Source organism: Phasianus colchicus, unplaced genomic scaffold, assembly GCF_987193195.1.
Source record: "Phasianus colchicus unplaced genomic scaffold, bPhaCol1.hap1.1 HAP1_SCAFFOLD_60, whole genome shotgun sequence".
Classification (NCBI taxonomy): domain Eukaryota; kingdom Metazoa; phylum Chordata; class Aves; order Galliformes; family Phasianidae; genus Phasianus; species Phasianus colchicus.
Window position 1 is genome coordinate 303992 of NW_028325236.1, and position 21434 is coordinate 325425.

The 21434-nt window shown below is 52.5% G+C and overlaps 1 long non-coding RNA gene across 4 annotated transcripts; it reads right to left on the reverse strand.

Annotated features, from left to right (window-relative positions):
• Positions 1-11955: 11955 nt before the first annotated feature.
• Positions 11956-18967, reverse strand: LOC149911675 (uncharacterized). 4 transcript variants are annotated; one of them, XR_016463042.1, is made up of 4 exons: positions 17935-18967; positions 16996-17375; positions 16544-16701; positions 11956-14385 (listed from the first exon to the last, which is right to left on the reverse strand). It is a non-coding gene; the product is annotated as an uncharacterized LOC149911675 (long non-coding RNA). The 4 variants fall into 4 exon arrangements; XR_016463044.1 differs by having other exon boundaries at positions 11956-13582; positions 16996-17378; XR_016463041.1 differs by having other exon boundaries at positions 16996-17378.
• Positions 18968-21434: the final 2467 nt, after the last annotated feature.

The following is a 21434-nucleotide window of genomic DNA, read 5'->3' on the forward strand; positions in this document are numbered from 1 at the left end:
CTTTGTTGTTTCTCCTTCCTCTTCAGCTGTTTCCCCTGCAGTCATGTGATTGAAGGAGATGGTAAGCAGTTCTCAGCTGTTTTCTTAGCTTAGTTACGTTTTGATGAAAGTTCTTTCTAAAAGTGGAAGGAAGGTCCTTTGTTGAATCCCTCACTGCTCCCATTAGACCGCAAAGAGGCATTCTCTCTATCAGACATCAGGATAGATGTGATTAGTCAGAGGCCAAATGGGAAGAAGACCTTACAGCAGCTGTTTTGTGATGATGGAAGATGAAACAGGAGCTAAAGAGAAACCTTTTAGTAGTAACCAAAGGCCAGGGATGCTGGGAGATGCAGAGGAGGCTTCCTGCCCCACCGGCTTTAAAAAGGGACTCATACCGCTGTGAGGATGACCACATAGGCATCTCCCCAAATGAACTTAGGGATCCATGACCCAGATTTGTAAAATATTTAGATACTGAACAATTTAGGTGGGCTTTGTGAGGGATTATTTTTTATTAAGTGCCTAGCTTCTATTGTTTCAGTTTGGTTCCTGGAGATATTCACCTATCTGTCACAGGCACCTGTCTTTTGAAAACAGAGGCTGGTGATAATTGCACAAAACCAGGAAGGGATTGTACCTGGAAAGATCTGTCCTGCAAAGGCATAAGTGCAAGTGTCTTAATTTTGAGGAGGAGAGATTGTTGGGTGGGCTTTTTGGACTGTCATCAATGATGAAATGCCCTAAAGCAAATCATTTCACGTGCATCATGCCACGTTCTTTTGTCCCTAGCTCTACAGCTCCCTCACCTAACACTGTAATACACATCTTAGCCTCACCTAAGCCAAATCCATTCACAAAGCGGGAGGAAGCCTCTGGTATACAAAAGGAGCTATAAAGTAGCTCATAGTCATGTGGGTCATGTAGTCATATAGGGTGAGACCTACGTTCCAGAAATGCGCTTTCCCCACACTTGGGGACTGGGCTGGACCTCGGCGGCTGCATTTCCCTCGTCCCCCACCAGGGGGCGCTGCTCCCCATCCAGCTCAGCACGCACCCTGCGCTCACTTCCAGGGGGCGTTCTCAGCAGCGTGCGCCCTTTGCACCGGGCAGCCCGGGCTGCGCTTTACTGACGTGCTGCTCGGCCGCGTTCACAACGTGTGCTCCAGTCAGCCCGCAGGCTGTCGGCTTTTCAGCGTCTATTACACAGCCCAGTGCCGGAGCTGGTGTGCGCTAAAGGCACCTGCAGCTGCCGGGACAGCCTGAAGAAAAGCCTCGGGAGGGGTTTGCACGACCCCAGGTGAGCCGTCAGCCCGGCGCTAAGCGCACAGAAGGGAACGCTGGAAGGGCCGCTAGAGGCAGATGTTGCCTGCTGGGTCCCCGAAGGGAAACTGCGGGCTGCCGGGGAGAGAGAGGGGAGTGGAAATTCCCCCGCTGGAGGCTTCCCATTCAGACACTCCAAAGGAGGAGTTGAAAGCTGCCATCAATCCATGCGTGCAGAGCTGTGGAGCGGGATCATCTCGTGTCTGCCGTGGCCCAGAGGGAGAAACGCACTCCCGGCTGGGCTGCGTTACACAGAGCCAACCGGGCAGCAGAGCACGCTGAGCTCCTCTGCTCACTTCCTCACTGTCCCAGCTCCAACCCCTTCCTGTGCCTCTCGGAGCCCAAGCCGGGCTGCAACACGCCTGGGAACCGCTGCTCCCCTCGTTGCAGCCCGTCTGGCCCAGCAAACCTGCCGTGCTGGGCAGGAGCTGGAGCCGGGACCGGGCTCCCGCCTGGGCTACAGCAGCGCCGGTTCCGCCCCGCCCGGTGCCGCTCCCCGCTGCCCTCCCGCCGCTGCTGGCAGGGGGCAGGAAGCGTGCGCTCCTCTGCACGAGGCACGAAGGGCTCCTACCTTGGGTGCGGAGCAGGCTGCTCCCACCTCTGGTGCAGGCAACCGGGCTCCTGGGAGTCGCTCCTGGGAGAGCAGAGGATGCCGAGTGCCCGCAGCCCGGAGCTGGCCGCAGGACGGCCTTGCTGCACCTCCTGCCGCCGCGGTGCTGCCCGGATGGCTTCCAGCCAGGCTCTGGCCGCTTCGGCACAGCCTCCGGGCAGCGATTCCCACAGCGAGCACGCCCCGAGCCGGCTGCCAGGCCGTGGGCAGTTTCACAGCTCGTTCTCGTGGCACATCTGCAGCCGTGGGAGAGAGGGGAGGATGGGGGCTGTGTGTTGTCACGCTAATGAAGCGTCGCTCTCTGCTCCGTCCCTTTGCTGCCTTTGCTGGGGACATTCGCACATCCTTGCGGTCGCACATCCCCACGTTGCTGTCCTGGCACTCCTTTAACTCCTCTCACCCGTGAGCAGGTCCCAGCTGGAGGCAATCTCCGGCTGCCCTGCTCTCGAGGGCAGCATCTCCCTGCAGCCGGCTCACTTCCTCACTGAGCGCTGCCCATGGCACTCATGGCACGTTTCTCCTCACTGAGCGAGTGACTTCTCCTGCTAACAACTTCCTATCCTGCTTTCTCAATTCGGTCTTCTCTGCAAGGCATGAGCATGGTTAAGCTCTCTGTTGTACGAGGGCTGGCTATGCTATAACTCTCGAGGCCCACACATCCACTGTGGGGCAGAGAAAGAGCCCTGGTATGGACCAGGTACATTACAGGTACAGGGACCCGTATGTCTTAAGGAGATGTCCTCCATTTGGGTGAAGGAGCGAGGGTGCTCCCCCAGAGGGTGGATCCACAGCTATAGGCTGTGTGATGCAGATCGGTGTGGGAGCACAACCCTTGAGAGCAGGGTCCCACTTGGGGAGGTATCTCAAGAATTCCGAGGTGAAATCTTGCAAGGCACCCTGAGATTGAGGCTATAATGCGCTCGGGAATGTAAGCTTTGTAATACTTTGGAGAAATCATCGCAACAAAAATGCGCTGGGGGGCATTTGCAGTTAGCTGCCAGGAAGGGGCCTGGTAGGATCATGTAACGAGTAAATGTCCAAACTGGTTTTTCATTGTTGTTATCTTTGTGATTGATAAGTGTTTCTGTTATAAAATTATTGCTTGTGGAATTCCATTTACAATACAAGTGCTCTTGTTGCTGGGAGACATTGGTTATAGCTCGTGCCCAGGGAATTTGGTGTTCCTGTGCCCTGGGGAAGTAGGCAGACTCCATTACCCAGCAACGAGACTTTATAAGCGGCTGCTATCTAGTGTGAATGCTAACCTTTGGATCCAAGGTGTGAGGGGTGTGAACATGGGAATCGAGTTTAGTTGGATATTTGTTTAACCCTGTATTTGTTATCAGAGCCTTGACCTGTAGTACTGCCCAGGAATTACAGTGGAATAGAGGAAACTGGCATTTTGGTTGGCGTTGTGGACTGGGGTTTAAAGAGGAGTATGTATTTGGTCACAGTAACTTACTAGCTATAAGGTGTGGACTTTGGGGAACAATAAAGAATCAATGAAATTAAGTATGGAGGAACACAGGGAAAGGAAGTTCCCAGGCAAATTCCACCTGAGATATTGCTGGAGAGCCTGGGGGCCCCGTGAGCAAGAAAACTTTAATTAAAAATTGTAATCAGTGGTGGTTGGAAGGCGATGACCATTTAGCAGTTAATATTGTTTTTGCGAAGTCAGGAGATGAGATGCTGGGAACAAATAGCCTTCATCTGCAGAGACCTGGGAAACTTGATATCCCAGTGTTAGCACGGGAAGCCTTAGGAAGGGAGGAGCTGAGAGCAGGGCTCTAGGACCCAGAGATCTCCTCAGGAAGAGCTGAAGGGGGAGAGCTGGAAGGGCCCAAGAGGGTTCTGCCCCTGTTGAATGGGAAAGCAGTTAGTGCAAAAAGAGGCGCTGGATTTGGTAACAGATGCAGTAACAGTCAAGGGTAGAGAAGATTAAGCTGAGGAAGGAATTGCAGCAAAGTGTGGAATTTGTAGTAACTGGAGCATCTAATTGGGTGTTAAATACTCCAGTGAGTGGTGAATTTGTAACCGTAAGGGAAGACACTGGCAAAAGTGAGGAAGTTTACTTTCTTAACCCTTAACTTAGTGTAGGTGAACAGGTAGGGATACACAAATGTTTGTAGGTGCCAAATTCACCAAAGCCTTTAGTAGGGCGAGATTTATCAGAACAACTGGAATCTTGAAATCAAGTTGAAAGGAAAATTGGAATGTAAGGTACAAGAAGAACAGTTAATGGAGGTGCTTAGTTTTAGCATTGATCACTACCCCTGCTGGGACCAGGATCCCAGACAAAGGAAGTGATCAAGTCTATCCTGGGGTGTGGGTAGTAGAGACCCCAGGAAGAGCTAAGAATGCAGCACCACTAGCAATCAGAATAAAGCAGGGAGCTCGGCCGGTTTGGATTAAACTGTACCCCCTCAAATTCGGAGATGGGAAAGGAATCCAGCCAATAATTGACAGTTTTCAGAAATTCGGGTTGTTACTGGAGTGTGAGCACAAGATTTAAGGGCCATCAATAGAATAGTGTAGGATTTATACCCATTGGTAGCATACCCATACACGCTGCTTTCAAAATTATCAGGTGAATTGGCATGGTTTGCCGTTCTGGACCTAGAAGATGCCATTTTTTGTCCACCATTGAGTCCAGAGAATCAGCTCATGTTTACCTTTGAGTGGGAGAATCCTGATTCAGGAAGAGCAACACAACTTACATGCACAGCACTTTTCCAGAGGTTAAAACAAACAAACAAACAAACAAAAGTCCCACTCTTTTCAGGAACCAACTTGCCAAAGACTGGAGCAATGGGTACGGCCCCAGGACAAGGAACCCTGTCACAGCACATGGATGGCCTTCTGATAGCTACCACAACAAAGGAGGTATGCATAGCAAGGACAATTAGTCTGCTAAACTTTCTCGGACTTGATGGCTATTGAGTTTCTCCACAGAAAGCCCAGATGGCGTGGCCACAAGTAACCTTGGGTTACGAAATTGCTGCTGGATTCCAAACCCTAGCGAACAACAAGGAAGGAAGCGATTTGCCAGACTGTGGAACCTCAAGCAGCAAAGGCGCTCCGGACTTTCCTAGGGATGACAAGGTGGTGTTGCGTATGGATATACAACTATGGAATACTGGTAAAAACTCTCTATGCCCTTTTTAAATCCTATCCAGAGGTCCTCATTCAGGTTGAGGAGGGCAAAGCAGACTAAGGTTTACCTGTGGCAATTAGACACAGACTCTGTTGTTCGTGCAGAACAAAAACTTTTATTGTGTACAGTGAACTTGAACAATATGCTCTTGGTCAAGTGTCTTATGAATTGTGACCCTCCTGCTGCATGCGGCAGTGCTGGATCTTCCATCCTGCCCTGAAGGAGGTGGCACTAGAGCTGGGCTCGTCCCTCTTGTGCCATCCCGTGGCACACAGGCCACTCACCTCTGTCAGCCACCTCAGGTTTGCCACTGGTCAGCTTGACCTTGATAGCATCTGCTCACTCCCGTGCCAGGTGCACAAGCTGGACGCCTCGTGATCACGTCGAGAGGCTCGGTCTGGCACAGATAGTTACAATCTTTCGGCTTTCTCCCTTCATTCTGCTGAACTTGTTTACATCTCCCAAGGTCTTTTGCTAATCAGAGCAAGAATGTCCTTCTTTTCTCCCGGCGATGCACAGAGTAAAGGAAGCAAAATACAGGACCTGGATAAACTAATCGAGGGGGCTTGGAGAGCATTCAGAAACAGAGGACACAGAGGTGCAGGCTTCAAAACAAGATAATAGTTCCCACCTCCCTATTATGGGCCATAATCATGGCTGAGCACAGGAAAACTCACTGGGGAACCGAGACCCTGTATAAATACTTGAGCCAACGGGTTGTGGCTTGGAATTTATACACCACCACTAAGCAGGTAACACAGCAATGTGAGATCTGTTTACAGAGTAATCCTAGAACAGGCCCCAGGGTGCCCTGGGACAAACAGGGAAGGGAATTTATCCTGGGCAACAATGGTGAATTGATTTCTCTGAACTCCCAAGAAAAGGGGGGTATTGGTATATGCTGGTATTAACAGACACCTTTTCAGGTTGGCCAGAGGTTTTTCCCTTGCAGGACCAACAAGGTGCAGGGAGTAACTAAAGTACTGTTACAAGAGATAATTCCAGGATTTGGGGTTCCAGAACATATCATATCATATTATATACAGCAATCAAGGTGAAAGAGCAAGCTTGTGGAGCTACACGTGAGTTAAGAAGACATCTCAACCCCAGTGGAATATTAAGAAGACTGGACCATTGGAGCTAAGGATTAAGAGACAATAAGTTTAGAATGTGTTTATAGATTGCACTTGCTTTAGCCTGGTGTGAAATCACCTATTCAAATATCACTAGCGGTTAGCCTAAAGCTCACTGATTGTTGGATATGTACAGCCTTACCAAGAGATGGAGGAATGGAAATCCCTCAGTGTGGGATTCCCTCCACCAATTGGACACTATGGGTGGAGCAGGAAGTAGGCGTAGGTGTGCAAATAAAATCACGACAATAGGAAAAAGGACCTAAATTCAGTATACAACTATAGACATGCCTCAATGTGAGACCCTTCCTGAGAACTAGAAAGGACATTATGAGGAGGATACTTAGTGCTTCAATGGAACAGCGCCTCCTCCAGGGATACTGAGAACCTCTTGGAAAAGGGTGAAGCAGGTAATAACCCCCATATAGACAGGCCCTCTGGGTTCCGTAGTTTTATTGGATGGTTTATTCCTAGACTAGGAGTAAGTGAATCAGAAAAGGCAATTATCAGTATAGCAGCTACATTAGGGAAATCAAGAACTCAACTATGGATGCTATACTTGGATTGCAGACAGAGGTATCCTCTCTTAGTCAAGTAGTATTGCAGAAAGGAATGGCTCTTGATCTCCTGACGGCCAAAGAAGGAGGGGTGTACGCTATAATCAATCAAAACTGATGAAACTCAAAGAAAAGAAACAGATGTGCACACTAAATTATGGGAATAAATTCAGGTGATCCACCAAGTTATTTTGGATAACACCTCATTTGGATTTACAGAACTGTGGAGCAGATTAACCAGTTGGTTACGGAGCTTTGCCTGGCTAAAGCAACTCTTCAAGGCTTGTGTAGTCTTACTCTTTCTTGGAATATTCGTATGTGTTGTTACATTGTTTCTTGAGTATGTTTAATGGAAACAGCATAAGATACACTAAAAGATGGAAAGCGGGGCGTTTTTCATAAATCCTGAGGTGAGAATGGTGTCATCTAGCAACATGACAATTGCTAGATTGTAGAAAAGGGGGGAATTGATGTGGGACTATTTCTTTAGAATTGTTTCGGAATTATGTACTAGGTAAGGAGGTGTAGAGCAGAAAAAGTGACGCAGATGTGGGGAAGTCTCTGGACTCTCAGGACGCGCTAGAGACATAACAGCACACCAATGTGGTTAAAGGCTATTAGTCTGCTTTATTGTTAAGCACTACTCTATTTATACATGTTAACAAAGCGTTCTGCAAAACACTCCTCAACCGTTCACACAGGTGCTTAGCCAGTCAGAGCCGTGAGCTGTTCTTTCTTCTTCTGAAGGTGTCCTTGGTTCTCACGCCACTTATCTTGCTCCGCAGCTGCTGCTCCATGCAGTTTTTTCTTACGTTCCCACATTTCCCCCTTTTTTGTTTATTAGCAAACTTCTACCATACTATAAAATAATAACACTAATCATATTAATAATACAATCATTATAACTCAATCAAGGCCTCAATTGACAATACTATAAGTGTGAGAAAGGAAACAAGGCAAACATAACATCATGACAAGAAATACTGTTAACCTACTAAAAAGAACAAACACGTGTTTGGTCTGCAGCCCAACTTTCTGCAACCTGGAAATAAATCCCCAAGGGCCCCATTCTGTGCTAATCTCTAACTGCTTTGAAAGAAGTCTTCAACTTTTATATATTCTGATATATTGATTTTGTACAAATCTTAGTGATTTTTCAACAGATGCTTTTAGAGTGCTCATGATTGTGCCTTTGGGCTAATAGAAAATTAATAGTTGAGGAACTTTGCATGCCAGATAGAACTAGGGGCATTATTACTTACTGAGCCTCGAGAAACAACAACCTGCAGAAAAAGGGTGGTGAATGCGATAGGCAGTGCCAGCAGGGCGTCCCCTGCTTCAAGGTGCACTTTTCCTCTCTCACCCACCACAGATTCTCTCTTTCTTTTGTTCTTCTCAGGGTCCAAAGAGTATTTTCCATTTGTACACTGCATCCGCATGGCCAGTGCGTGATACAGAGGCCAAATGGAACATCTGCTTGCAGAATAAACTATCAAGGTTAACTCTCTTAGCGTGTGCCTTTGTCTCAGGTGCTTCATGATCATATTTTAAATTCCTGAATAGTGGGATGAAAGAGAGTTAATCATTCTATAATATAAGGTCATCCCTTTGCTTGGGATTCCTTTCCAGGTTTTGTCTTAGCGCTACTAATACATTAAAATAGCTATCTCCATAGATTTCAGCATTAGTAACATTAAATCCTGTTAATTCACATTCAATCTATTGCAATACAACAAGTTACAAAGCAAAACCAAATAAGAAGAAGCACACAATCCCAATCACTATGAGTTCATGGTCGTTTCAAGCCTGGTTTCAGTCTTTCTCATCATTTCGCATCCTGACACCGTTCTTTTTGTGGGTTCCGTGAGCTGCAATGGCAGTACGCACAACCATTCCCCCTTCTTCCTTTTGCGCAAGCAAGACAGTAGTGGACAGTTTGTTAAGTAAGCATTTTACAATACGGATAACTATACTAATGGTTATAATGCCTATTCCTAGCAACAGCTCCTGGTATAAGGACAGCTAATGCTACCCGTGCGCTATGTTTAGAGTGGATATCACGCATGTCCTGGAAAGTGAGAGAAAATATAGTGAATTTACCAATGTAACATGGACCCCCAAAAACATTTCCTGGTATTTCCAAACATAAAACATGTTTTCTTTCATCCCTTAGATGTGTTACCGACCTTTTGAGTTCCAAGAAGATTTAACTCCTGTGAGTCCCAGGGTATTGTGGTATTGAGACTCCTAAGAAGTTTAAAAAAGAACAATCATCTGGAGTATCCAGTACATTGCAACTACCTGTGGAGTAAGCAGAAAAGTCAGAATCATTGAGAAACAACATCCCTATAAAACAAGTTTGGAAGGGATCTGTGGCAGAAGCAAGTATTAAACAGAAGTTGGTCCAGCCTGTTGATTTAGTCCAGGTGACCCACATATTTTGCCACGAGTTGATTTGGTGCGGTTCAGGTAGTGCTTCTGCACCAAGGGCAAACACTGCGAGCAGGAATCCAAATAGGGCCATCATCTGTGAAAAGGCAAAAATAACCTCTTTCTACAAGTATGGTAGTACTTGGGCCCTTCCAATCTCCAGTCAGTGGATCTTTGTAAGATACTTTTGCAGTCTCAGCATTCTCATACTAGTGCCTGAATGATGCACAGTTATAGCATGTATGAGCTATATGAGCCTCCTCCTACAAAAGGGAAGTTAAGGGAGAAAAGAACGCTCATGAGGCGATCTGGCACATCACGTGTATCGCTCATTCGGTTTAGTTGTGTTTTTAGTGTAGCATGTGTGCGCTCTATAATAGCCTGACCTGGAGGAGCATGTGGGATCCCGAACTTATGTTGAACTCCCCACTTTTGCAAAAAGGACTGTACTGACTGCAACTTTTAGGTTGGCCCATTATCCATTTTAATTTGTTTTGGAACTCCCAAGATAGCAAGACATGCAATCCAATGTTTAATGACGTATCTAGCAGATTCACCCGCTAAGGGAGAAACCCATATAAATCCAGTAAGTGTCGATAGCAACATGAACACATCGCAATCAACCAAAACTCTGCAATATGGGTGACATCCGTTTGCCACAGTTCCAATGCTTTCAATCCTCGGGGATTAGTCCCCAGCCCAAGGCCACTGTTATGGTAACTGCACTGTGGACATGTTTGAACTATCAACCTTGCATCATTCACACCAATATTAAACTGTCTATGTAAACCACGGGCATTTTGATGAAACATCTCATGAGAGATACGAGCAGCATCGAACAGATTAACAGGAGTTACAACAACCAATTTATCAGCAAACAGCATTACCCTGCCCTAAACCAACAGTGTTTAGGTGACTGCGAATGTGGATGACACAATATGGTTCCTTTCTTCGCCGTAATGTGTGTTTAAGACGTAAAAACAGAGAGATAAGGCACACATTCTTGTTGTCTCTAATGTGGGCATCCTCAATTCTTTGACATATGCCAGCCGCGTAGAGGGAATCAGTTACAACATTTAGAGGTTCATTTGGCCACGCAGTAAAGGCCCATAAAACTGCTTTTAGTTCCATAGTTTGTAAACTGTCTTGCAGCTCCATTGGCACAAACTGATGCTTCCAGCTATTGTCCCACCACACACAGACAGCTTTGTGGCTCCAGCATCCAGTGTCAGTATATACTGTGCGACCATCCACCGATCATTTCGAATACCGAGGTATTCCAATCCAGTCAGTTTTTTTCCAGAAACAACGCTACTCGCTGATCAGGGCGTTCTAAATGAAAATGACCAGGGTACCCTTCTGAAGCAAACTGTAAGGAGAGGGAGTGACAGTACGCCCACTCTGCCCACAGCAAGGTAAAAGGTAAACTAATATCGTCAGGTTCTTGCCCCGCTATGCAGAGAACTCTCTCTCTGCCTCAGTTCAGCTACTATATTGATACGAGTCATCAAGGACGACCGAGGCTGAGCAGGGGGAAACAGCCATTTCAGCAAAAAAAAACAAAAACACAGAAGGAGAAGTAGAAGATTGTTTAGTAGGCCTGTTTTGAGGAGAAGTGTGGGTTGGTTTGTTTGTTTGTTTGTTTGTTTTTGTTTTCATTGACAAATGACTGCGACAGCATGCTTCTCCTGGACATACAAGACAAGGGAGATGTTGTGATGTAAGGACTGACAATAGCTAGCTGCTGATTGAATTTGGGGGGTAATCTGAATTAGAGCCTGCTTAGCCTCAGGCGTCAATAGGATAGCATCATTAGCACATCTCCCTCTTGACAACAACAGTTCTAATTGAACATTGGAAATGCCAACCGTTGGCCGTAGCCATTGTAAGCGACCTAAAAGAGTTTGTAAGTCAGTGAGTGTGGAAATGTCAATTTTCAATTCTACAGTCTGAGGGCATATCATAGCATCTGATAATTTCCAACCCAAATTTAACATAGGAAAGGTGCGTTTCACTTTCTCCGGTGCCACTGTAAGGCCAAATTGAGAGAGATGGGAGATTAATTGCATTTCCCAGCTATTATCAAAAGGCTGTTCCTGAACAGCACAGTATGCCATCCATGTAATAATAAATAATCATATGAGGGTTTGCTTTACAAATAGGTTGCAAGGTGTGGCTACGAATATCTGACACACAATTGGAGAATTCTTCATGCCTTGAGGCAGTACAACCCATTGATACCGAGAGGCTGGCTCCACTTTATTGACAGATGGCACAGAGAAAGCAAAACACTTACAGTCTTTCTTGTGGTGTGTCTCCCATATTCCCCTTTTTTGTTTATTAAGAATGGATTTCAATGTTAGATGAGTATGATGAATGATAGCTTGTCCAGTGGGAGAATGAGGAATGCCTGTAATATATCTAACACCCTATTCTTGGAGGGAAGTTCGAATGCCTTTAGAAATATAAGCAGGTCCGTTATTGGCTCTAAGTTACACGCAGGCTGCAGAGACGCAGCGTGAGGGAACGTAGGCGGGGTAGAGGAAAGCAGGGTCACCCCGAGCAACGGGGGTGGGGCGGAGGGTGGGAGCGAGATGAGCGCCAGGGACGGAGCCGAGGGCAGCAGCGATGGGGGGTGGGGGGGTGAGGGAAGGGAGGGAGTCGCGATTTCTTTTCCCCGCGGTCAGGGGTGGGGTCGGAGCTGCGGACCGAATGCGGAATGCGGACCAGGGCTGCTTTCTGCACCGAGGGGTAGCGACGGGGGTGGGAGGGAGGGCGATGGGGAATAATCGGAAGAAATTCTTCCTTGTCGAATTTGTTTAAGCCCTTCCATTATTTGGTTCCAAACAGATAAAAGTTTAGCAGCCGTGCTGTCATAGTAACAAAAACCTCCCGGAGCTTTGCGCCAACCCTGCCCCAAAACTCTCCATAGAAAGAGAATCCAGTTTTCGGAAATTCAGGAACATTTTTGCTTTACCATTTGAGAAAAGTAACCAATGCTAAGGTAACTACAGGCTGATTCTGAAACGTCAACTAACTGTAACGCTGCAAGATTTACCGGCTGCTCCCTCACCAGTGATGAACTCCGCACAGATCCCGACCGCTCAGCCCCTGTCCCGCAGAACGGTGCGGGCGCGCGCGAAACGAGCTCTCCGTAGTTCAGTCGGGCGGCGCTGCCGGATGAGTCGGTGGAGCAAAAGGCACTGTCGGTAGGTCAGGACCCGTAGAAGGCACTAGTTGAGAGCCTCGGTCAGGCCCCGTATCTTTTTTTTGCCACATACAGATTTCCAGATTACATAATCGCTCTGTTAATATTTTAACCTTGCAATCCAGTTTTTCTAATCCCTCACCCTCACCGACGCTCTCTGATTCGGCAGGAGGCTGCTCCTGGCAGTGTCCATCAGGGGTGATGTCAGATACAGTCCTTTTTTCCTGCTGCACTACTGCAGATGACTCAGTAGCAGTGTCATTTGAAAGATCAGGAGCTGCAGCCCCTACCAATGCTTTTACTTGACCCGCCGAGGAACACACAGGGTGTGTGATACCCCGAACAGGCACGTCAAACTCTGAAGCCAAATTAGTTGTTGTACCGGCCAGTGCCTGCATAGCTGCAGCGGCTGCCTGTTGCGTGGCTCGCATAGCTTTCAAAGAGTTAATAACAGACCTCCACAAGGGGTCAAGGGGCCGCAATAGTTTTTCTTCCTTTCCACCATTAATGACTGATTCCCACATGCAGTCCCCAATATCACACCATTTGTCGACGCTGAATATCAGTGCCACTTCTGACAAATGTCCCTTCTTCCGAGCCCAGTGCACCAGGGTCTCGGCCATGCCTTTAGGAGATGACTGCTCCCCTCTCTTAGAGAGAATATTTAACGGCAGTTTCTCCGCAGCTTCCCACTCCATCGTGGATACAGAGGGCGGGTCGCGACCCCGCTTCCAGCTAACCGCAGCACTTACGTTGGCGCCTAACCCAGCTACCGCAACACGGTGCCAACCTCTGTCGCGACCGTCCTGCCGTTGTCCACTTCCCCGAATCGTCCCACGAAGGGTCCCTCTTCGGGCGCCAAATGTGGGGAAGTCTCAGGACTCTCAGGACGCGCTAAAGACATAACAGCACACCAATGTGGTTAAAGGCTATTAGTCTGCTTTATTGTTAAGCACTACTCTATTTATACATGTTAACAGAGCATTCTGCAAAACACTCCTCAACCGTTCACACAGGTGCTTAGCCAATCAGAGCTGTGAGATGTTCTTTCTTCTGGTGTCCTTGGTTCTCATGCCGCTTATCTTGCTCCGCAGCTGCTGCTCCGTGCAGTTTTTTCTTACATTCCCACACGCAGACGCTTCGGGGGGGATGTCAGAGGGGGGTTGACTCACCCTTCCTAGCAGCAGCCTGGAGAAGGGGGAGGTGAGCCGAGGAACGCATCTCTCGCACCGCTCCAGGCACTCGTGCTCACTTACTGGTTCCTTGCTGTGCCACTACAGCAAGGAATAAGAGCTGCAAGCCACAGTAACTCAGCAGTTGGGGTGGAGAATATTATAACTTCTTGGAACCAGTGAATATCTCCTCCTATACTAAGGGTAATATCAGAATAATCTACGCCTCCTTCCTTAGAATCAATCGTAATATCCTCTCCTATTCTTGCATATGTGTAACTTGTCTCTATAAATATCCTTAAACTGTCCTTTTACGGTGTGCATGTTAGGAGAGGTTACTCCCTCAGTACCCAGCGGGTGTGTGCAGTGCTGTAACTCAAAATATACCTGCTTTATAACCACTTTGTGGTTATGGAGTTTGATTTTCCACAAGTCATCCTGTTCAGGCCATGATCTGTGTTCTTCCACACATATGGAAGTTCTGTTTAGCCTTGAGTGAGACAGAAGTGAGAACACTTGGAAGAATCTGGTGAACCATGTCCCAGACTAGACTAGGGTGGGCTTCTTTGTTAGCTTCCTTATTTTTTTTGTTTGTTTGTTTTTTATTATTTTTGTTTTTCTTCTCAAGAGCAGAGTCAGAAGAGGATGTGTTAACCTCCTCTGCCATAGGGATACTGGCCCTTTTGTTACAAAACCATTGCTTTCTAGAAGACTTTGATGTGAGCGGAGGAAATAATTTTGCTCATGCGTGCAGCTGGGTTACCAGCACAAAGGAAAGAGATACGGCTGTGATCACGGCAAAGTTCAGAGGAACATCCCCTGCAGAAAGATGTGTAGAGTTTAAACATTGCCAAGTGAAACTTGGAGCCCACTTTTGCCCCACAGAAAATGCAATAGAAAAGGAAGCAGTCTTCTCCGGACACAAACCCCCGGTTATCCCGAGGGCGGTTCCTTCTGGGTGACCTTAAAGTCAGTAGATCTACATAAGTGAACAGCAGAGCTGGCCCTCGTACACAGAGAGCTTAACCATGCTCATGCCTTGCAGAGAAGACCGAATTGAGAAAGCAGGATAGGAAGTTGTTAGCAATAGAAGTCACTCGCTCAGTGAGGAGAAACGTGCCATGAGTGCCATGGGCAGCGCTCAGTGAGGAAGTGAGCCAGCTGCAGGGAGATGCTGCCCTCGAGAGCAGGGCAGCCGGAGATTGCCTCCAGCTGGGACCTGCTCACGGGTGAGAGGAGTTAAAGGAGTGCCAGGACAGCAACGTGGGGATGTGCGACCGCAAGGATGTGCGAATGTCCCCAGCAAAGGCAGCAAAGGGACGGAGCAGAGAGCGACGCTTCATTAGCGTGACAACACACAGCCCCCATCCTCCCCTCTCTCCCACGGCTGCAGATGTGCCACGAGAACGAGCTGTGAAACTGCCCACGGCCTGGCAGCCGGCTCGGGGCGTGCTCGCTGTGGGAATCGCTGCCCCGCACCTGAGGCTGTGCCGAAGCGGCCAGAGCCTGGCTGGAAGCCATCCGGGCAGCACCGCGGCGGCAGGAGGTGCAGCAAGGCCGTCCTGCGGCCAGCTCCGGGCTGCGGGCACTCGGCATCCTCTGCTCTCCCAGGAGCGACTCCCAGGAGCCCGGTTGCCTGCACCAGAGGTGGGAGCAGCCTGCTCCGCACCCAAGGTAGGAGCCCTTCGTGCCTCGTGCAGAGGAGCGCACGCTTCCTGCCCCCTGCCAGCAGCGGCGGGAGGGCAGCGGGGAGCGGCACCGGGCGGGGCGGAACCGGCGCTGCTGTAGCCCAGGCGGGAGCCCGGTCCCGGCTCCAGCTCCTGCCCAGCACGGCAGGTTTGCTGGGCCAGACGGGCTGCAACGAGGGGAGCAGCGGTTCCCAGGCGTGTTGCAGCCCGGCTTGGGCTCCGAGAGGCACAGGAAGGGGTTGGAGCTGGGACAGTGAGGAAGTGAGCAGAGGAGCTCAGCGTGCTCTGCTGCCCGGTTGGCTCTGTGTAACGCAGCCCAGCCGGGAGTGCGTTTCTCCCTCTGGGCCACGGCAGACACGAGATGATCCCGCTCCACAGCTCTGCACGCATGGATTGATGGCAGCTTTCAACTCCTCCTTTGGAGTGTCTGAATGGGAAGCCTCCAACGGGGGAATTTCCACTCCCCTCTCTCCCCGGCAGCCCGCAGTTTCCCTTCGGGGACCCAGCAGGCAACATCTGCCTCTAGCGGCCCTTCCAGCGTTCCCTTCTGTGCGCTTAGCGCCGGGCTGACGGCTCACCTGGGGTCGTGCAAACCCCTCCCGAGGCTTTTCTTCAGGCTGTCCCGGCAGCTGCAGGTGCCTTTAGCGCACACCAGCTCCGGCACTGGGCTGTGTAATAGACGCTGAAAAGCCGACAGCCTGCGGGCTGACTGGAGCACACGTTGTGAACGCGGCCGAGCAGCACGTCAGTAAAGCGCAGCCCGGGCTGCCCGGTGCAAAGGGCGCACGCTGCTGAGAACGCCCCCTGGAAGTGAGCGCAGGGTGCGTGCTGAGCTGGATGGGGAGCAGCGCCCCCTGGTGGGGGACGAGGGAAATGCAGCCGCCGAGGCATTCTTGGTGCAACGAGGGACCGGGGCTTGTTCAGCTTGGAGCAGAGAAGGCTCCGGGAGACCTCCCAGGCCTTGAAGGAAACGTTTAAACTGGAGGGGGAACAGATGTTTACGAGGGTGGATAATGACAGGATAATGGGGAATGGTTTTAAATTGAGACAGGGGAGATTTAGTTTAGATATCAGGGGGAAGTTTTGCATTCAGACGGTGGTGAGGCATTTTAAAAGGTAGCCCATAGAGGACGTGGATGCCCCATCCTTTGGGGCATTCGAGGCCAGGCTGGATGTGGCTCAGGGCAGCCTGGTCTGGTGGACGGTGTCCCTGCACATAGCAGGGGGTTGAAACTAGATGGTCACTGTGGTCCTTTTCAACCCAGGCTATTCTATGATTCTTTGATTACCTTTAGATCTTCGATGTAACGCATGGCCTTAGAGAAGCTCATGGATTTCCAAACTAACTTTGCGTCTCTTACAGAAGATCTGTGTCAGCAAGGTGTCTTGATATCAAGCTAAGAAGGAAGCTGTGTGCCCAGTGTCATTCAGGCAGTGTGGTTTCTCCCTGGGAAGGGACACAAAGGGGAGCTGTTGAACAGGCACTGTGTCAGAACCTCTGCTTTCCCCCCCATCCCCCACTCTCTGCCCCTAGACTTCCTTTACTATAGAAGCTCCCCACAACTCCCTAGTTTCCCCATTCCACCCCTCTCTCCATCACCAGATCCTCTTTCCACCCCACAGCAGTCCCACTCACTCACACCTTCCCTCCCTAGATTCCACACAACCCCCCTTTCCAGCCCAAAAAAGTCCCACTGACCCCTTTCTCACCCCACCCACACCCTCCTTTATCCCCTCTTACCCCCCCTTGGAATCATGCAGAAGGATCTGCATGAGACATCCTAGAAAGGTTTGGGGGCTCCAGGGGGCTCTTCTGGACTCAACCAGAAGAGTCTGGAGATATCCCAGAGGGACCTTGGGGTGTCCAGGGAGTCCCCAGGTTGGTCCTGTGGCACCATGGAAGGATCTGGAAGTTCCCACTATGGGCCCAAGAGCTCTGAGGAGTCCCTGGGCTGATCTGGAAATGTCCAAGTAGGGTTTTGGTAGGGCCCAGGGAGTTCTCATGTGGGTCTGAGTGGTCCTGGAGTCATCCAGAAGGGTCTGGGGATGTCCCAGAGGAGTCCTGGGGTGTCCAGTGGGTGCTCATGCGAATCTGGGGGGTCTGGCCATCCATCTCATCATCTGCTGTAACATGACCACAGCACTTTCATCAGTGGTTTGGACTCACAGCGACAAGACGCACTTTGTCAACTGTGTCACCAAGGAATCATAAGAATTGGAATCGTTGGGACTGGTTAATATGGACTGCTGTTTGTACTCTACAGAACCCATCCTTGCTCAGTGTATTAATTTTAGTTTAGCTACTTTTACGATTGTTTTAGAACCGTGCTTCTTTTTCTCTTAATAGAGAAGGGGGAGATGTGGGATAAAGTCATTATCTTGATAATTGTTGCTGCTCAACATCGACCTCTGGCGAGGGGACAGTCGGACGGACCGAACGACCAGCGTTCCTATGCCGAAAGCCAATTTATTGCTGCGTAACAAGCACTTATATACCGTGACACGCGACCGCCCAGGAAACCCATGAACCCACCCAGGAAACCCATGAACCAATCCCCACTCTCCTTGTACCACCCCTTGTTCCACCCTCAACCCCACCTATTACCCTACACTAATGAGTAAAAAAGCTTAGCAGTAACTTGAGCCAGATGTAAACACACACGAGGCTCCTGCTTCCTACATGTAAGTTGCTGTTTCACGGGTATAAAAGGTTGTAAGCATCTTCAGTAAAGGTCCTTCATCCTTCCTTCTGCACCAGCAAGGGAGTCTGAGCCTCTCTCTCCGCACCAGCAAGGGAGCTCGAAGCCCTCTTGCCAACAAAGAGGAGAGGAGAGAAGAGAAGGAGAGAAAAAATTGAGCAGAACAAAGGAAAAAGGGAAGAGAGGAGCTTGTAAGGGGGAAGAAGAGTGATGAACGAGTGCCACTCACGCTGCTATTCTGCGTCCCTCCCCAGGACTCCCACAGCTTCCTCTTCCCAGCCCCGCTCAGCTCCTCGCGGGCTGCAGACGCTGCTGAGGCTCTCGCACTCCACGGCCGTCATCTTCTTCTCGTGCTGCCGGACCGCTCTCTGCAGGGCTGCGCTGAGTTCCTGCCGCTGCAGCCAGAACCGCAGCTCCCGTGCTGACGGATGGAGGAGCTTCGTGCCGGCACCCACAGCACGTGGTCCCCGGGCTGCCGGTGGCACGGCAGGATGCTCCCCTCCCTGCCTCCCATCGCCCCTCAGCTACGGCATCCTCCTATAATCTGCCTAAGGATTCCAAGACCCTGCAGAGGGCTCCGGTCAGGCCGATCGACGGCTGATGCCAACGGCACGAGGTTCAACACCACCACACTCCGGGTCCCGCACGTTGGTCACAACGACCCCAGGCATCGCTGCGGGCTTGGGGCAGAGCGGCCGGAAGGCCGCGTGGAGGAAAAGGATCCGGAGCTGCGGGCCGACGCTCGGCTGAACGCGAGCCAGCAGCGCGCCTTGTGCAGGCGGCCGAGAAGCCGGCCGAGCAGCAGCAGCCGCTGATCGCCCCGCGCTCAGCCCCGCCCCGCACAGCGCCGGCCTCGGGCCGGCACCGCGACCGCCGCCTGCAGCGGGACGCCAAGGTGCCCCGGAGCCGCTCGTCTCCAGCGGGTTCCCCACGCCACCGCCGGGCCGCGCCGCCCGCCCGGACGCCCCGCTCCCCCACCTGCCGGCGGCCGCCAGCCCGCGCTCGCCGCTCTCCAGCAAGGCCCGCGCGGAGCGGGGCGGGGCGGGGCGGGGCGGGCCCGGCCTCGCTGAGGCCCCCCACGTCCCCGCCCTCCTCCCGCAGCCGCAGCCGAGGCCCCGGAAGCGGAGCGGGCGCACGACGGCAGGCATCGCCGAGTGCAGCGGGGCCGGGGCCACGGGGACGCGCGCGGTGATGTCGCAATGACGGCGCGCCCGCGGACAGAAAGGACCCCGCGCGGAGCGCCCGCCCCGTTCGGCGCACCGACCAATGGCAGAGCGGAGGAGGCGGGGCCGAACGCGGGCTCTCCGCCAATGGCGGCTGCGGACGCGGGGCCGCCGCCATGGTGATGCCGATGGCGCCGGCGGGATGGAGGAGCCGCGGCGCTCCGCCGCCCCGCCGCCGCCCTCGGGGACGCCGCGCGGTCGGGGGAAGGCGGCGCGGGGCCACCGCCGCCGGCCCCGTCCGTCCCCCGTCAGAATCCGGCTGTTCTCGGAGGGGGAACCGAGCCGTCCTCGGTCGTTGTGGCGAGGCGCTGCCGGGCTGCGAGAAGCGGCGGCTGACCGCGAGAGGCGGGACCCGTCCGGTGTCCGGGAGCGGCTCCTGGCTGAGCCGGGCAGCCCCGGAAGAGAGGGAGCGATCGCGCGGATCGAGGCGCGTTCGAGCCCGGCACGGAGTCTGGCCAGCGCCTTCGCTTCTCGCTCGGCTCCAGTCATCGCAGCGCTGTGCTGAGCTGCTGCCCCGCAGCTGCAGTCTCCAAGCGCCGTTTTCCATCTGATGCCGTGGCGACGGTGCGCCCTCCCTCATTGCAGCGCGTGAAGCCATCCTCGTGACGACAGCGCATGCGTGATGGCGTCGCCATGGCGAAGGCGCCTCAGCGCGCCTGCGCCGCTCCGTCGCTGTGGCGCCGCGCCGTCCCCGCTGGGTGACGTCATCAGCCCCGCGACTGAGGAGGAGGCGGAAGTGGGGCGGGGCACCCCGGGGCTCCGAGCGCCGCCTCAGCTTCTACAGGTGGGTGTTCCGGGGGGGGGCCACGGGGTTAAGGGGGCTGGGGGCCACGTGCCGCTCTGCGTTGGCCCCGTGGGGTCTCTGTGGCGCTCGGGGCTTCCGCTCGGCGGGGGCAGCTGCCCTGTGTCTCCCCGCCTCCCCCACCCCGTGTATTTCACTGCTCTCCTCCCCTCCCCCTGCCACTGGTCGCCCACAACCTCCCCCGTCTCTCTGTGTGACCCCCGGGGTTGCGCCTCCCCTCCCCTTTTTCCCCCTTTCAGTTCCTCCATTCTGATCACTGTAGTCCTCTTCCACCCCTCCTGTCTGTGCCTCCCCCGTTCTGACCCCCGGGGTCCACCTGTCTGCCCCCTCCCCCTCCCGATCCCTCATTGCCACGTGAGCTCAGGTGCATCACCAACTGCCCCAGTACTTTACCATCACCCAGACCCGCAGTCACTGCGGAGCCCCGTTTGCAATGAGGATCTGGAGAACCTCTCCCAGCCATAGGCAAGTTGCACAGCAATGCATCCATCCCACGGTGAGGCGTCCAGAGCCGCTGCAAGCAGCTCCAGTCTTTCTCGCACGGAATAAACCAACGTACGGAGCGGTGCGGGGGGACAGCTGCTGCCCTCTTTCTCCTCGTGGCTTTCTCCCCGCAGCCTGGCCAGGGCTCAAGGGGAACGAAAGGAGTCGTGCTGTCAATCCTGCTGTAGCACGGGCCTCTTTAGCAAGACTGTCTGCCCAGCCCCTCTGCGTCGGGCTTCATCGGGTAACGAACACAGCAGCAAAGCCGCCCTCGGCTCCTCGGGGAGGGCCCACCGTCCTTGTGGAAACGCAGCGTGACAGCACGCGGGTTCCAGCAGCACCGGCGCTGTGACTTCCTCTGCCCACCCTGGAGCCGCAGCCCGCGAGCTTTCCCGGCCTCGCACACTGAGCAGCCGAACCTGCCATGCTGCACGCGGTCCCTCCGGGCAGAGGCCCGCCAGCTCTGAGCCTCACCCGGCCGCCGCTTCAGCCGTGGGGAACGGCGGCACGCAGGCTGAGCCGGCCGCCATCGGCACGGGGCGACGGCGAAGACCCGGCCTCTCATTGGTCAGCGCTGGCACCGCCCCGCCACTGGCCTCCCTCTCATTGGTCAGCGCCGGCGCCGCCGGCTCTCTTCTCGCTCCCCTTCCCTTCAGCTCCCTTGCGGCGTCTCTCCCCTGCCCCGTTCCCGTCCCCTGCCGTTACCTTGCAGCATCTCCCACCAGTTTCCTTCCCTTCCCCTCCCTTGCGGCGTTTCCCCCCAGTCCCCTTCCCTTCCCGCATCTCCCTCTGGTCTCCTTCCCTTCCCTTGCATCATCACCCCGGTTTCCTTCCCTTCTCTTCCCTTGCGGCATCTCATACCGGTCCCCTTCCCTTTCGTTCCAGCGTTTCCCCCTGGTCCCCTTCCCTTGTAATGTCTCACCCTGGTTTCCTTCTCTTCCCTTCCCATGTGGCAAATTCTCCCAGTCCCAAT